At 37.3% G+C, this 14,003-nt stretch overlaps 1 protein-coding gene and 1 pseudogene across 2 annotated transcripts in view; one reads left to right on the top strand and one right to left on the bottom strand.

The window, feature by feature from the left end:
- Positions 1–14,003, bottom strand: part of SERPINB5 (serpin family B member 5) — a 54,582-nt gene that overhangs the window by 32,089 nt on the left and 8,490 nt on the right. The window contains exon 1 of one of the 2 annotated variants that reach the window (XM_072605527.1): positions 1,836–1,943. The exons of the other annotated variant lie outside the window; for it this stretch is intronic. The gene's annotated coding sequence lies outside the window, so the exon portion shown is untranslated. Of the gene's footprint in view, positions 1–1,835; positions 1,944–14,003 lie in introns of those variants that run through there. 2 annotated transcript variants of the gene reach the window in all.
- On the top strand, positions 5,017–12,319 carry LOC140502647 (geranylgeranyl transferase type-2 subunit beta pseudogene; annotated as a pseudogene).

Genomic DNA, 14,003 nt, shown 5'->3' with positions numbered 1-14,003 from the left:
TTGCTTGACTAAAATAAGTAGGCATTAAAAGAAAAAAAAAAGTCTGGAAATACTAGTGCTTAGAGTACTATGTATATGTAAGATCCATGTGGATGTTGAATAAACATTGTAACAGTTAGGTAGAAAGACCCAGTAAATTATCTAATTCATTTGCCCATGGCAAAGTAGAATTGGTACAACAAGTTATCCTCTCCAATTTCAGAGTCTAAGCTTCAGTGTTCATAGTAACATACATCTATCATTTCTTCTTTTCACCCCATTCTTCTTACCCATCCAAAAATTCTTTGGGCCTCATTTTCCTTATATGAGAAATGAAGATGTTAGATTATATTACATCAAAAATTCTTGCCCACTCTAAATTGGGGATTCCATGAGGCCATAACAGCCTTTTCTTTTCACCATGGTTAGGATACAAATGCAGGGATTGTAGGGTAGTATGATGCCTAATTGCCAAAGAGAAAATGTGGATTAAATACTGCAGTAAGAGGAACTCATGAGGATCCATTTCCTGGTAAGAGAAGATTCATCTCTTCAGAACAATAACAGCTAACGTGTTTGTGGTGCTTTGAGGTTTACAAAGCACTTTACAAATATTTTTTCATTCGATCCTCACAATAATCCTGCGAGGTAGGTGCTATTATTATCCGATTCTTACAGTTGAAGAAACTGAGGCAGACTGAGATGAAATTATTTTCCAGAGTCACAGCTGCTAAGTGTCTAAGGTCAAATTTGAACTCAGGTCTTCCTGACTCTGGGCTCAGAGCTCTCTCTACAGCACAACCAAGTGCCTCTTTTGCTATTTTACATGTAGGACCTTGGACAAGTCATTCATCTTCCTCCAGAACCTCAGTTTCCTCATCTGTAAAATGAGAGAGTTGGACTACATGGTCTTTAAGGTCCCTTCCAGATATAGATCTAATTCTATGTTCTCTGAATGAAACAATAGAAAATAAAGCTTTTTGACTTAATTCATCAAGTTAAAAAACCTCACATGACTAATATACTGAATTTTGGTACTTTGGCGTATCTGCAACTTCATTAGTGTGAGGACTCTTTTTACATGCGCAGCTCACAGCCTTTCTCCATGAACTCTACAATCCTATGATCATTTTCTAGTACCCATTTTCCCAGAAACGAGGTCAAATAATGTAGGCAAAACATTTTGCAAACTTTAATGCAATATACAAATGTTAGATATTATAAAGTATTAATAATGATTAATGAAGCCTCCATAAATTATCTATCCATGTGCTAGATGCCTTCCTCTGATTTTCCCCCATATTTAGGATAAAAGTATATTATGTTAATAAGGTTAAATTCCAGTTAAGCAGTACAAGCTAATAAGAGTGAACCAGTCAATCCAGTGTTTCCCTTGTAATTAGCAAATTAAGAAGTAAAAAAAAAAAAAACCTCGCTTTCTTTTAGGGATACACACCCTTTCTGAAACAGGTAAGAAAAAAGGGAAACTTTAACAAAATGGATTAAAGACCAACAATCTGAATTCTAAAGCAGCCTCAGAGAACATAAAGAAAATACTTCTTCCTTCATCAATCAGTGGTCACCTACCTGAAGAGACAATCTCTATGTATTTTTGCCTTGAGTGATTCAATCTGATTTCCGTCCCAGAAGCAGTATTCCCATTTCACAGTGGGAAAAGTAAGACTGCCTGGTTTATGTGGAAGCAAAGCAATGGGTAGGAAACGCACATTTTTTAAGAACTTGCCCATGCGTTGTTTGTTAAGCTTTTTTCCCTTCCTACTCAAAGTTACTACTTTTTTTTTAAGATTTCAGAAGTTAAGAAAGAAAACCCACCCGTGTCCCTCCCCTCCCCTTACCTTGCTATGCAGTAATCCTGGGAAAAGCAATGGCTGAAGAAATTTAAAGAACTGAGCTAAGAAACTGGGTGTTGAGGCAATGCCTTTCAGAACAGAAAGAGCCAGTTAGCTCACCTGAGGCCTGAGGCCACTCCCATTGTAACCGCTCCTAATTTGCACTCTCTGTGTCCCTCCCCTGCTCCCTGCTTTCTCTTCTTACTCATACACCTTGGCAACTTTTCCAAAACTGAAAAAAAAAATGATTCAGCCTAAAGTTGCTGTTGCCTGCAGAGCTTCCAAAGGCTAACAACATGCTACAGCAAGGAGGGGATGTGGAAAACTTCAGGCACTAATGCATTGCTGGTGGAGGTATGAACTAGTATAACTATTCCAGAGAACTATGTCCAAAGGGTTATAAAACTGTGCATACCCTTTGATCCAGCAATACCACTACCAAATTTCAAAGAGTTTTTTTTTTAAAAAAAAAAAAGGAAAAGGGCCTATGTGTATAAAACTATAGCAACTTTGTTTGTGGTAACAAAGAATTGGAAATTGAGGGGATGCCCATCAGTTGGGGAATGGCTAAACACGTTGTGGTGTATAATTGTGATGGAACACTATTGTGCTATAAGAAATGAAGAGTAGGATGGCTTCAGAAACACCTAGAAAGATTTATTCACCACAACGTGTTTAGCCATTCCCCAGCTGATGGGCATCCCCTCAAATTCCAAACTATGGTAGATTGAGCTATTCTGATCAAGACAATGACGTAAGGCAATTCCAAAGGATCCACTGTCCATCTCCAGAGAAAGTACTGATGAACTCTGAATACTGATAAAGTGTACTTTTTAAAAACGTTCTCCATTTTTATTGTTTTATTTTGTTTGTGTTTTCTTTTGTGGTATGTCTAATATGGATATATGTTTGGCATGACCTCACACGTATAATTGAAATCAAAGCGCTTGCCTTCTCCAGAAAGGGGAGGGGCACAAGGGATGGAGAGAACTTAGAACTCAAAGTTTTAAAAAATGATTGTTAAAAATTACTTTGCATATGGTTGTGAAATATTTGACAAAATTAAAAAAAACAAAAACCACATGCTCCAGCAGTAAACAGCTGTCTGTGAAGTTTGACTATCACACAGACACATACATACACACACACACAAAACACACTAGCATTAGATTAGAAAGGGAAAAGAAAATAAAGGGAAGGGAGGAGCCTGAAATCTCACACTAGACTTTTTTTTACTTTATGACTAAGTCCTAAAAGTTAGAAAGACCTTAAGAGAGCTAATACCTGTAAAATCACACAATATCTATAAAATCATTCAGCACAAGTGCCTGGCACATAGTAAGCCCATAATAAGTAATTTTTCCTTTCCTCTTCCTCCCTCCGCCTCCCCATCCCCTTTGTAAATCATGACTATTGTGCAGTGATAAAAGCTGGCCCAAGTCATAGGCTGTACTATATTCAAATGTCAATGATTTTTTTTCAGAGGCTGGAAGTCTGCAGCAGAAGGAAGTAGTCTATGTCTAACGCAGTTGCCTGACACAAGTAAAAATTAAGTGACTTGCCCAGGACCATTCAGCTAATAAGTGTCACACTTAAGATTCCAGATCTTTCTGTTGCTAGGCTCAGCTTATTATCTACTATACCAGGCTACCTCTTTGTCACCATCATTATCGCCTTCATTCTTTCACACAACAAACATTTATTGAGAAGCTCCTACATGTGGGCATTTAGGTGGTATAGTGGATGGAATGCCAGGCTTGAAGTCAGAGGGACCTGAGTAAAAATCCAGCCTCAGACACTAACTAGCTTGTGACCCTGGAGAAGTCACTTAACCCTATTTGCCTCAGTTTTCTCATCTGTAAAATGAGCTGGAGAAGGAAATGGCAAATCACTCCAGTATCTTTGCCAAGAAAACCCCAAATGGGGTCACAAGGAGTGGAGCATGATTGAAATGAACAACAACAAACACAAGTTCCTATACACCATGCATCATACTAGATTATATGGAAGATTCAGAGGTGTTTACAAGTAGATGATCCCTCCCTCTATAATAAAATAAAAGTAGATGATCCCTCCCACTATAATCTAGTGGCATTTGCAACAGACCTTGAAGGATGGATTGGAAGGGCAGACAAGGAACAGAAACAAAAAGGAACAACACGAAGAAAAGCTCAGACAAATGCAAGACATAGTCCATTAGTATTCATGTTTGTTTCCACAAAGCGATAGCTGTTGTAATAAAGAGTTTCCATGTGACAAATTATTTCTCCTTGGCACAAGCTTCCCACTATAAGAGTTCAATATAATTCAGTTTCATCCCCTGATTGAGATTTAGCTATAGTAGCTCCTAACTGTCAGATTTTCTTTGAATCCTTTGTCATTTCCAAACTTGCTTCAAAGGCATCCTCTACACATCTTGATGAAAAGTGGGAAAAAAATTCAAAGAGGTTTTATCTATTTGGAAACATCTGTATGTTTGGTGCCATGTCTCTGAGTGGCTTGGAATCCTTGGTTTTAGCCATCCACCAGAAGATGAACTTAGAGTCATTGACTGTTAGAGCTAGAAGAGATCTCTTCAGAGATCACTTAGCTCAATCCTCTCATTTTAAATGAGGCAACTAAGACCTCGTAAGTTCAAGTAGCTTGCCCAAAGTCACATAGATAATTAGTGGCAGAATATGGCTAATTATGTCCTACTGCATCGGTTCAGATCATCTGGATACAGTAGCCTTCTTAGAATTAAAAGAGAAAGCTCTTTAACCTCAAGATTCTGGTATTCAGGGTGACACGTTACTGAGAGAAAACCTGCATTCTCATACTAGCTCTTCCTTTTATTAGCCATGTGACATTGGACAAGTAATATCCTCTCTGAGCCACTGGTTGCTCATCTCTAAACATGGATGATGATCTTCCCTGCCCGACCTACATTGCAAGGTTGTTGTCAGGTTCGAATGGATACTGCTTGTGAAAGACTACTTTGCTGAAGTAGAAAGGGAGGCAGGGGTTGTATCGGAATGCATGTTGGATTTGGAACCAGAGGAAATGAGTTCAGGTCCCAGCTCTTACTACTTGTGTGACTCTTGGCAAGTTATTCAACCTCTCTGGGGCTCAGTTTTCTCATCTGTAACATGCAAAGTTAGACTACCAGACAACTTCCTTGGTGCCTTCCAGATCTCAATTTAGAAACATGGATCATTTGGATCACAACCTTCTTGAGGACAGACTGTTTCCTTTTTGTGTCTATGTCGGTGATTCTCAAAGTAGGTTTCATAACAAATGTTACGCAAGGTTAGGATATGGCAGAACGTCCTGCTAGGGTTCAGTCCTTAAATAGTAGATAACTTGCATCTGTGGGTATAGAAAAAGAAGGCAAAGATATGACAATTTATCAAACTGCCAACTGTAAGATAATTGTGAATAAGGGCCTTCATGACAAGCAAAGATATAAATCAAGAGATATCATGACATAGTGAATAAGGAACTAGACTTAAAGTTAGGAAGACTTGAGTTTAAAGTCATCTTAGATACTTCTTAGCTGTATGACTCTGGACAAGTCATTTACCTCTCTGGGACAAAGTTTGTTCATCTGTAAAATAAGGGAGGCCGGGCAGCCAGATGGTACAGTGATTGGAGTACCTGGCCTGGAGGGAGGAAGACCCCCTCTTCCTGAGTTTAAATATGGCCTCAGATTTGAACTGGGCAAGTTACTTAACTCCATTTGCTTCAGTACCCCCATCTGTAAAACTATCTAGAGAAAGAAATGGCAAACTATTACTGTGTCTTTGCCAAGGAAGCCCCAGATCGGGTCACAGAAAGTCAGACACATCTGAAACAATTAAACTACCAAACAGTGTTCTCAGGCACCAATATGGAGAGCCCTGGAGAACAGAGGGTCACTAGGCTGTCTAAGGTGAGGCAAACCAAGCCAGAATAGAAAAGTAGAGCAAGATTTCTAAGTGGATCACCATGAGCAGTCACTGCACTTACAGCCTGTGCAAGATAGGAAGACCCAGACTCAAAAACAAAAACAAAAAAAAGAAAGAAAACAAAAAAAAAAATGAAACGAGGATCATTGAGGCATTTCTTTTAAAAGTAGAGAACAGAAGGAAGGTCAGATAAAAACATCTACAAGCAAGAAAGCTTTGCAAGCTACAACTAGACTTTATCATAAATTTGAAAAGAAAAGCAAACTGCACATAACAGTTATTTGCAATTTCATATACAACACTATTTTTTGTATTCTATTATGTATATGGAAATGCCCATTTTAATGATGCTATATACACATACATTTATACATATATTATATATATTATAAATATATATATATATTTAATAGAAGTCATTAATGCTCATTTTCCAAGCAAGGTCCCTAACAAACCTAATTTCCCATTTTTGAAACAACGGTTTGCTTATCTGCCTTTCCTCAAGATTGTCAGTCTAGTTATTATATATTCTTAATAAATTTCCATTCTTGTTTTCAAGGAAGGAGCTGTGCGTGTATGAGTTGTTGGTACCATCTGCCGAGTCACACTACGGCCAACACCAGAAGATCCTTAGTTCATAAGACTCTTGGAACACGATTAAGAGAAGGAGGGTTAATAACAGAGTCTAGTAAATTACTCCATACCCTTGACTTGTCCAAGGAGTCCATGGGCATGTAGATATGGCCTCCCAATTTAGTGGCATCATTAAAATGGTTTGAGATTTTCTATTTCAACATTCAATTTAATTAGTATTTATTGAGTAACCGCTATAATTATTACTGACTCCCACCTTCTAGTCTAACTACAGAATAATAAGGCCTGAGAGATATGAATATAAAATTCTGGACAAAGAAAAATCTACACAAAATTCCCCATTTTTAAAAGGGGCTTTGGGTTTGATGATGACTATTGGTTGAACCAAGTAGGAAACATTAACTAGTACCGCACAATCCACTTTAACCAAAATGTTAAGACCTTTAAATTCCATTTGCTAATGTATCTGAAAATAGAGAAAAAACAATGAACTAACGTTATTTAAATACTGCATGTAAAGGATGTCCTTTATTATGCCTATACTTTCTGGTATCTCAGCTATAGTGTCAACTGTGACAACTAGTGAATTTGAGAGCAGAGTGACCACTTCTCTCAACCTTGCTTGACCCTTCAATCAAGTCCCTTCTCTTCCCCGACCTTTCACACAGTTCCCTTTCCCTAGTTCACTTGGACTAGGGATGGGGAAACTACATCCACGAGGCCACATGTGACCCTCTAGGTCCTCAAGTGCAGCCCTTTGACTGAATCCAAACTTCACAGAACAAATATTCTTAATAAAAGGATTTTTTCGATAACACTCGGACTCAGTCAAAAAGTCGCACCCAAGGACCTAGAAGGCTACATGTGGCTTCAAGGCCACAGGCTCCCTACCCCTGGTGTCCCTTCCTGATCAAAAATTCTGTGACTGCATGATTCTATGGCGTAGTGAAATGGAAGGTAGCCAGAGACCTAGGAGAAATGACTGAACGAAAACTGGTGTTATCAAGGGACTGAGAGTCTGAAATCTGATGAAACCAGAGTGTGGCCAGAGACCTGAGAGACATAGGTTAGAAATACAGCCCATTAGAGACAGCTAGGTGCAGTGGATGGAGTGCTGGGCTAAGATATAGGAAAACCTTAGGTCAAACCCAGCTCAGACACTTCCTAGTTGTGTGTGACCCACTTAACCTCTCTCAGCCTCATTTTGCTCATCTGTAAAACAGGGATAACAATAGCTCCTACCTTGCGCTGATTATGTTTGGAAAGCATTTCAAAAACCTTTAAGCGCTACATAAATGCTAGCTATGATTGTTATTATCCATTTTAATATCTCAGAAGGAAGGGAAGCCTTAATAACTATGCTATTTTTATTTAGTTAAAAGCTTCTAGAAGCTTTCTGCCACCTGACCTCATGAAAACCTAACCACGGAGCTCTTTTGATCTCCCTTCAACTTGAAGAAGCTTCTGTTTGTGCTAAGCATTTATAAAATCCACATAAACGTTCCTATGACTCTGTCAGCAAGATGAACTTGGAGTGATTGAAACCTTAGGATGCAGGAACCAAAGGACCTTAGAGTCTAACTCTCCTTTTACAGATGAAAAAATGGAGTCCCACACCAGTGAGGTTGCTTGACCAAAGTCAAGGGCATAGACAGGACTAGGACCTCACCAATGGTCACCAGATCCCTAGCTCAGTATACTTTATGTCATGATAGGATTAGATGCTGGGGGCAGATTTGATAAAACAATGACTTTTTTGGTTCTTCTTCACAGAACCTTAAAACTTAAGAGTTCAGAATCAGTTGGACATTATTCCAAATGACTTCTGTAATATCACCAGTGCCCATCTTCAAATCCACTTTATACACACCATGATTGTTATGTCTGGCATTTCCCAGTTGCTTAATATTCTTGTAAAAAATTTCAAATAACAAAAAAAATCTTGGCACTATTTGACACGTCAGGATTTTAAAAGTATTTCCTATACATTCTTATGAATGAATTTTCTTCTCTTTCATTTCATTTGCCGTATGATCATTTTACTAATTTCAGGCTTGGGCAATATTAATGGAGAAAAATAAGTTTAAAGGGGAATTAATTGCCTTATGAAACTTCATTAAACAGTTCTTTATAGCTTAATGATACTAGTATTCAGTCTAAAAATTTAATGACATAGAAGACTTCTCTCTCTCGCTCTCTCTGTCTCTCACTGTCTCTCTGTCTCTCTCTCTGTCTCTCTCTCTCTCTGTCTCTTTCTTTCCCTCTCCCTCTAGGTTGAAACATTGCAAACATTACTATTCCTTTACTCAGCATTCTCCTGGGGAGATGTCTTGACACACCCTGCTCCTCCCATTGAGCAGTTTTTCAGGGGAGCCCTGTTTCAGCATGTTCTGGAATCACCTCTTTTTTTCTCCCCCTTATAAAAAGTTCAACAGGAAATTCTTAATCATTCTCTGCTTAGGACTTTCAGTAACTTAGGGTTCATTTACTCCTGATAGGCGGCTGATGGGTGGACCCAATTCTTATTTATGAGATTTCTTCCACATGTTGATAAAGGAATAATCACAAGCCTGTACATTTGTAACAATTCACAAAAATTGCTCAATGAAGGTTCCCAATGAATAACTAAATGTGATTATTCCTATTTCATAAGTGGAGAAACTAAGGTAACAGAGAAGAAATAATTTTCACATAATGAATCACTGAGTAAGGCAAAAACAAAATCTCATAGTTTCCTAAATTTCCCTAATTACTAACTGTTCTTCCATATAAAGAATAAATATGTTAACGTGTTTTGTTTTTAATTTCCCATCTTTTAAAACTAATACAGAATTTAGAACCTCACATTGACATGGTTTAGTGGCTAGAATGCTGCACTTGGAACTGGGAAGACCCAGGATCAAATATCATCTCCAGCATTTCTTAGCTGTATGACTATGACTATGAGTCATGCATCTCTGAGCCTCCATTTCCCCATCTGCAAAATAATGATAATAACAGTTTTAGCGTTTACTACACAGAATTGTTCTGACGCTCAAATGAGGTAATATGTATAAAGTGTTTTCTAATCCTCAAAGAATTAGAACCCAATTGGAACTGGCCAGTTGGGCAAAACAGTTATTATTCTTATTAAATTCTCATCTAATTTGATGACATTCAGATAGAAATGGTCTGGGGACAAGTCTATATGCTACTCTTATTTCTTTTTATTAAATGTTATAAAGACTGCTACCTAGGCACATATAAAAACTGCTTTTGATAGTTGAATAAAAAATATTAAGACATAAGCTCATCCTCTGTAGGCTCACTGAAAACATCTTCAGTACAATTCCAGCAGCAGACAATAAAACAAAGATGGCATGTGTCTGATCACACATGATTTTGATCTCTCTTGCTAAGCCTCTATATTTTAAAAGCATTTTGTTCTGAGCAGCTTGGAGATTATGAATATTTGCTAACAGTGTCATCTATTAAAAACATTCTTAAGTTGTAGATCACTGTGATAGCCAGAGGAGCATGGAAAACAGTTCAGTCATTATTCATGCTTTGATTCCAGTACAATTTATTGGTTAAGGTATCCAAGATATTTTGAGGTCTATATTGGTAGTATAGGAATTTGTCATCTGCAAGTCCAAAAAGTTAGCAAGTCTCTGATGTACACATACTTCTAGCCACTCATTGGATTTTGCTAGATATTTTATAGATGCTAAATTTTTATCTCCTATAGTGATGTATTGTACAATCTCTACTATTTCTGCATTAAGCGCTAAATATGGGCTAGTTAAGGATAAATCTGTCATTCTGGTAGTGTGACCTAGTTCAGATTTACTACCATAAACCATTCAGTTTCGACAAACAAATCTGCTAACTTGACTAACATAACTAAACACCAGTGACTCCCTATTACCTCCAGGTTCAAATACGAAGTCCTTTATTTGGCATTAAATGCCCTTGACAACTTGTCCCATCACTACCACTTCACTCTTATAACATCTTATACTCCTCTTCCTAACCCCACTGACTCTCCAACTCAGTGACACTGGCTCCCTTGCTGTTTCTTAAATGTTGTTACTGTTCAGTTGTTTTCGTCGTGTCCAACTCTTCATTATACCATTTGGGGTTTTCTTGGCAAAGACACTAGAGTAGTTTGTCATTTCCTTCTACACCATTTTACAGATGAGGAAACTGAGAGAAACAGGATTAAATGACTTCCCTTAGGAAATATCTGAGGCCAGATTTGAACTCAAAAAGGTGAGTTTTCCTGAGTCCAGACTTGAGTCTATATCCACTGCATTCTAACTTCCCCATTCCTCAAATAAGACTCTTGTATTTCCCTACTCTGGGTATTTTCCCTGGTTATTCCCATGCCTCGAATGCTCCTTACTTCTCTCTCCTGGATTCTCTGACTTCCTTTAAGTCCCAGCTAAAATTATACCTTCCAGGATGTTTTCCCCAATTCCCTTTAATTCTACCACCTCCTCTCTGTTGATTTTGTCCAATTTATCCTGTAAATAGTTTGGGTTGTTTTTATTTATTATTATTTTTTGGTATGTAGTTGCTTGCATGTTGTCTTCCCCGTGAGATTATGAACTCCTTGAGGGCAGGTACTGTCTTTTGCCTTTCTTTGTATTTAGCATTTAGCACAATGCTTGGCACATAGCAGGCACTTAATAAATGTTTATTGACTGACAGTCTTTGGCAACATATTATTGGCTAAGTCTGTGAAGATATCATCAGCAGGGTATTTTGAGTCAACTCCAGTATTCTGGTAGTTTCAAAGACTCCAAATGAAAGTAAATATCTTTTGATATTTATTGATATTGATTCAACAAATCTAAGGCATGTACCTGTTGTCAGTCTTTATTATTGCTTAGTGGAGTTATAGCTTCTCATTCCAAAAGCATTTCTATAGATTTTTAAAATATTTTATTCTGTGCTCCAAGAATGTATATCGATCATCTTTCTCTTTTTGATAAAGTTTTCATCTTTCCATAGTATCTTAGGGCAATAGGTCCCACATTTCATTAATATTGTATGTAGTTTTGTTAAGATACTTTGCAAATCTGCTATGGTTCATTTTATAGTTTGAAAGTATAAATTAACACTAATATTGTAGAAGTACTAGTTGCACTAACAGCGATGGATCTAATGGGACAGCTTCATCAAAGGAATTGAGAGGAAATCCTCACTTTCATAAAGGTGCACCAGTATGAGTGTGGTGGCATCAGTGCCAGCCTTGGCCATGATCCTCACCTTTTGTACGCTCTGTGTGCTATTCAGGTCCCATTAAGCAGCTGATCTGTTTGGAGATATGTGGTCTTCTGGAAGTTCCAGCATGCACTGTAGTAATTATATTTCAACATACTGGAACAGAGGGGCAAGTCTAGGATGATAAGGATAGATTGATACAAGATTTTCCTTCCATGCTATGACAACATTAGCACTTTTGGGAAAGCTAGATACCATCAATATTGAAAAGGCAATAGAATTTATTTTATCCTGAGTGAACTCTGATGGTAGAAATGGGTACAGACTGGGCTCTGAGTCCCATGCTGGGCAGATCTATTGTTGAACAGGATTTCTGGTTATTACTCACCAGCTGCATCAAGTCAATTCTGATTTGCTTGGTTGGTGGTTTTGTGAATGCCAGTTACCATCCAGTGGACTCAATGGACAACCAGAGAAGTTACTAAATGTATGTTATTCTTGGTGGAGCTTAGCTTCCTTGAAAATAATCAGAAGGCTTCACTGGACTGACCAGGAAATATTGCACTGTTTCATTTTAGCTTGTCATGATGAAGAGACTGGAGGGTTGCAGACAGACCAGGAGACAGAGTAGATTTTTTCATACTTTATTTGGAATTGCTGTTATCATCTGTTAGGAGATGAACAAATCAAGCCACCCAATCCTGTGTTTTGCCTGAGAAAGCACTTCAAAGAATAAGTATTCAACCAAAACTCGTGAATTAGACAGCAAGCCTACAAGACTTGTATTTTTACCATCTTTACTTTTTTAAATGCTCCTATGAATATAGCAAAAAAGATGAGCATTTTGGTGAATTGATCTTATTTTGTACAAATTTTGTCAAATTAATTTTAATAAATTATATAGGTATAAGAAGTGCTAATTGCTTTAAATATGTTCTTCCTATTCAGTTTTGACTTTAGGATGTCAGTAAACTTCTTGAAATTCAGCCATCACTGTCTTGAGGAAGGGGGAGGGGAGGGAGGGAGAAAATCTGGAATTCAAAATCATATAAAAATAAATGTTGAAAACTAAAAATTAATAAATAAAATTTTATGTAGAAATTCAATCATCACCCTCTCTTCGATATCTTTATGCTTGATGTATCTATCCTAGAGGATACCAAGGTATTTGTTTATATCCATTGGTTCAATTTAACCTCTGTATTCAAACCCGTAATCTGTAGTCTCCATCTTTCCTTGGCAAAAAATAAGAATTTTACCCTTGTTGAGCACAAATGATATTTAACAACATTGAAGAAAGATTCCACAAGATGAATGTGCTTTTTGTTGAAGCCATATAACATGTCATTCAGGTACATCAAGTGATTAATAATATGCTATGGCTCAACTCTTTAATTTGGAAGCTATATTTTCTTCTGTTCAAGAGAGATTACAATAGATTTAAGACTAGATAGACTCATAATAAACTTAAACTATTTCCCTGAAAAAAAATCATATTTCATGTCAATTTTGGTGATATTTTTGTGTCAGGGTCATGCTTTAAATAGAGAATATTTCTCTAGGTAGACACCAAATGCTCTAACATTCACATTAAACTTGGGTCTATTTAGCATATTTTCAGTGTGTGGATAAGGCATGAGTTTGGAATGGAGTCTTAGGACTAATCGATGAAGACTGCATGAAGATGATGGCACTTTGGAGCAGTTCAGTAATTACTGAATTGATATTATATCAATGGGACTTTGTGGTAGGCACATCCTTTTTACTGATCAGTCAATTATTATTTTCTTCTGTTTATAGATTGTTTTAGTAATACAAGCACATTATTATTACTACTATTAAATACTCTACCTGGAATATAACATAGAGAAAAAAAACAGAAGGGGGTTCCTACAGAGAAACAAACTTTTAGAAAGCAAATCTAAGGCCATAGAACATAATGAAAATTAAAGCAGGGCCCCATGGGATTTAAGCAACCCAATTTTCCTACTCGTGTTTTTAGATGAAAACCTCATTTGATGGGCTTGCTCTATTTAGAAAACAATACTACATAAGATGAAGGGGGGAGGGGGAGGGAACAAACATTTATAGCACCTACTATGTGCCAGGCTCTGCACTAAGGGCTTTACAAATATTATCTTATTTGATTCTTATATAGCAATGCTTTGAGGTAAGTGTTCTTATTAATCCCATTTTACGTTTGAAGAAATTGAGGCAGACATTAAATGATGTGCTCAGGGTCACATAACCAATAAGTGTCTGTGGCCAGATTTAAACCACGACTTTCTGACTCTAGGTTGTATCCACTGCAGCAACTAGCTGCCTCTGACAAGTTTGATAAACTATTTATTTATTTAGAAGGTCACATGTTGATAAAAAGTTGATAGACTCATAGAGTTTTAGAAATAGAAAGGATTTGAAAAACCATCCAGTCCTAGCACTTCAG

Source organism: Notamacropus eugenii, chromosome 4, assembly GCF_028372415.1.
Source record: "Notamacropus eugenii isolate mMacEug1 chromosome 4, mMacEug1.pri_v2, whole genome shotgun sequence".
Classification (NCBI taxonomy): domain Eukaryota; kingdom Metazoa; phylum Chordata; class Mammalia; order Diprotodontia; family Macropodidae; genus Notamacropus; species Notamacropus eugenii.
Note: the sequence above shows the minus strand (reverse complement) of the source record. Positions and strands in the feature narration are given on the sequence as shown.